Source organism: Bubalus kerabau, chromosome 2, assembly GCF_029407905.1.
Source record: "Bubalus kerabau isolate K-KA32 ecotype Philippines breed swamp buffalo chromosome 2, PCC_UOA_SB_1v2, whole genome shotgun sequence".
NCBI classification, from domain to species: Eukaryota; Metazoa; Chordata; class Mammalia; order Artiodactyla; family Bovidae; genus Bubalus; species Bubalus kerabau.
The window spans coordinates 23819072-23822734 of NC_073625.1; the positions used below are offsets into that span (position 1 = coordinate 23819072).

Here is a 3663-nt window from a genome sequence, read left to right on the forward strand (position 1 = left end):
GTACTCTACTGCTCGATGGCTGATTATTGATTCAGGGTTCTTAAGGTTTATTTTCCTACGTTTAGCTTTGAGAATGTATATGTAGTCAGACTTATCTTTTGGTGACAAACATGAGGAAGCCCAGATCTTTATTATGGTACTCAAAACATTTACTATTACTTACTGCCATATATTGGCGGCCTCACACAAATTATACATAATAATTTAAAAGTAAACATTATCACAGCTTGGTCAAATCATACTGCATCTTAGCATACTGGCATAGGAAGGGCAGAGTGATTGCAAAATTTGCTAGTTTCACATACTCCCGTCTAAGCCAAGAAGAGGGAATGAGGGAAGTTGTTCCAGGAATGTCAGACTACTGGTGGCATCTCAACAGGATAATTTTAAAAGTGAAATCAAGATTTGACTAATTTCTTTCATTAACTACTTTACTCTCCCCTACTCTTGCATAAGTTATTCGGCCTTGTCTCTTAGCGCTAATAATAAATGACCTAAACCACAAGAAGAATTTGTTATAAGGCAAAGTTCTACAAAGTTATTCAAAGTTAAAATTTTATCATCTTAACTGAAAAATAAGTACAAGAAGTATATTAAGAAAACAATGTACCTTCTTCAACGTATTTGTTTAATATGAGCATGATATCATTATCATATTATGAATAAAACCAAAAATATGAATATGAGTTGGGATTATTATTTTATTCATCAAGACATTTAACAATGTAAAGGAATAACTGAAATGTCATGATATGGTCAAGTCAAACAAAACCAAACATCCACTATCCTATGGCAATAAAACTAATTTCTGTTATAATCAGATGAATTTGTAAAACTCCATATTTGATCATCAGCTTATAATACAAGGGGCTCCTATTTAAACAGACTACCCAAAGTTGTCTATTCAGAGACAAAAACAAAAATGGAAAGCTTCTCTGTCATAATATTTGCCCACAGGGGAGGAATATTTTGGGTCCTTCAAATGCTTTTGAAGTAAAGGGTAAAAGATATGTTAGCGCTAAGAGTAGAGCTAACAGGAGGAGCCTTGGCTCCACGAACCAGGCGTGTGAATGTGGCTGTTGCTATCAATCTCCTTAAGTTTCAGTTTTACAACATCCTCAACCTACTTCCCTGGTGGCTCAGACGGTAAAGCATCTGCCTACAATGCAGGAGACCCAGGTTCAATTCCTGGGTCAGGAAGATCTCCTGGAGAAGGAAATGGCCAACCCACTCCAGTATTCTTGCCTGGAAAACCCCATGGATGGTGGAACCTGGTAGGCTACAGTCCATGAGGTCACAAAGAGTCAGACACGACTGAGCAACCTCACTTTCACTTTCAACCTACAAAATAAGGATATCATCTATCTTATAGATCTACAGTTTTGAGAATCAAATGAGATGATTCGGATAAAACTACTAACGAAGTACTAGTAAGGAATCACGGGCTTGCCTGGTGGCTCAGCAGTAAAGAATCCACCTGCAATTCAGGAGCTGCAGGTTCAATCCCTGGGTCAGGAAGATGCCGCATAGAAGGAAATGTCAACCCATTCCAGTATTCTTGCCTGGGATATTCCATGGACAGTGGAGCCTGGCAGGCTACAATCCATTGGGGTTGCAAGAGTCAGACATAACTTAGCAACTTAACAACAACAACAGAATAGAATCATAGGTAAGCATGCTGTAAAATACGGTATGCTACAAACGCTGCTGCCATTATCATAGTGGTACTGGTAGTAGGAGTAGTAACAGTAGTGGTAGCAGCAGTAATAATAGTAGCAAAAGGTAGTAAGATCTTAAGAGTAAGAGAAAAAAAAAAGTTGGGGGCAGACCTAAGGCCCATAAATATGAAACCCTTGCTTCCTATTCAGTCCCACCTGGGGACTAAATTCAGTATGTTTATATCAGCTCTGGCCCAGTATTTCTCTGCCTCAGCTCTTTGAATACCCTAAATCTTTCACCCAGTCTCTTCCTAATGCCTCTGGATTTGCCAGAGGTGTCTCACTGGTCTCCACAGATGAGTTCCCAGATAATAGTGTCGTATCTGCCATTTTGCTCTCTGGAGCACCCCCAGAGGGGCTGTTGTGCCAGCATCCGGAGCCTGGCCTCCAACGCCCTCTAACAGGATCACCGCTGAGCCTCCCCAAGGTGCCTCCACTGTTCACAATCCCTGCCAATGCCAAGGCTGCTTCTGCCAACACCTACTAATGTCTGCACCGAGGCTGCAATACCCTCTGTCGAGACTGCTGAGGCATCAAGGACGCAGTTCAAAGTCACAGAGGAACACGGCTGTGCCAGAGAACTGGGTCTTAATTTGGCCTGGCTTCCAGTAAACATTTGGATTCTCCAAACATTTATGGAGTAACTCCTATGCGAGACATTTTCTTAGACTTTTATTTTTAGGACATCATCCTAGATGTTTTTTTGACTTCATGATTACTTATAAAGTGGTGACTACAAGATGATACATTAGATGGCTTTAAAGATGCATAAAATATGACAATTCTCTCCTTTCCGAACGGGAGTGACTGTATAGGCATGCATTACTGTAAAGTCATTGCAAATGACAGCCGTTTTAGGAATAATAATATTCAGATCAGGAGAAGTTTTGAGGAGGTTGGAATTAGGGGGAAAAAATACAAATATGCATTTCTAAATTTTTCATCAAAAGATTTTCTTGCCCAGCAGGTATTATTTTAATAAGTAAAATGCAAATAAGAGTCAACAGTCAAGCAGAGTAGTATCACTGGTTTATAAGTCTGCTTTTAGTCCAACTCGTGTTATGGGCCTCAATGGTATTTTTTAGTTCAGTTTTAAACAGTAAGCTCTTTAGCACTGCTCCATTAATTGAAAATTGCTTAATGAGATTGCCTAATGCATTTTTGCATTTTGGGCCAACAACAACACTTCTCTTTCAGTAGTCTACTTCTTAATTCTATCTACAAATTCATTTACCTCTACAACCGTTATTACTGCCTCTCTTCCCATGGTAGAGAGTTAGGTGTCCCTCCTGCGATCAAGAGAGAATTAATCTCTCCACCTATGTTCTGGTTTATTTTCTGAACTCAAACAGAATTTGCTGACCCTCCTTTCCTACTGGTTAGGTAGAGGCATCATTCTTGGTTCCTATAGATACAGAAAACATTTTACATCCTACAATTTCTCTGTGTCCAACCTCTTAGAAATAATTTTGAAAACTTGCCCTTTTATTTCCTCATTTCATGTTCACTCTTCAATCTCGGATCATCTAATTTCAGCTCTCCACAGCGAATGCAAAGACTATACTTTTGAAATGATTCTAAATCCAGTGACTACTTTTTCATTTCTACTAAATGTTTCTGTACCTTTTAGTTGACTCTGTCTCTTGCGTTGGTTGCCATAACATGTCATTTGCCTTCTCAGCCAGGATCACCTTTGTGGGTCGCTTCCCTCAAATGTCAATTCATCTAGGTCACCACCAGAGCTTTCTCTCTTAAGTGCAAATCTAGTGCAATTCTTTTTTTAAAATCTGGAAGTGGATTCCCATTTCCTACACGGCTCCAATTTTTAGCCTAATGGTCTACTTTGTACAATCAATTCCATTCTCTCTCTGAACCACACAGTTTCCCAAATGTGCCAGAACTCTTCAAGCCTCAGAGCTTGTGCACCTGTTTCCTTTGCCTGATA

At 39.6% G+C, this 3663-nt stretch overlaps 1 non-coding gene across 1 annotated transcript; it reads left to right on the forward strand.

Annotated features, from left to right (window-relative positions):
- Positions 1 to 1128: 1128 nt before the first annotated feature.
- TRNAC-ACA (transfer RNA cysteine (anticodon ACA)) lies at positions 1129 to 1201 on the forward strand. The gene has a single exon. It is a non-coding gene; the product is annotated as a tRNA-Cys (tRNA).
- The last annotated feature ends 2462 nt before the right edge of the window (positions 1202 to 3663 follow it).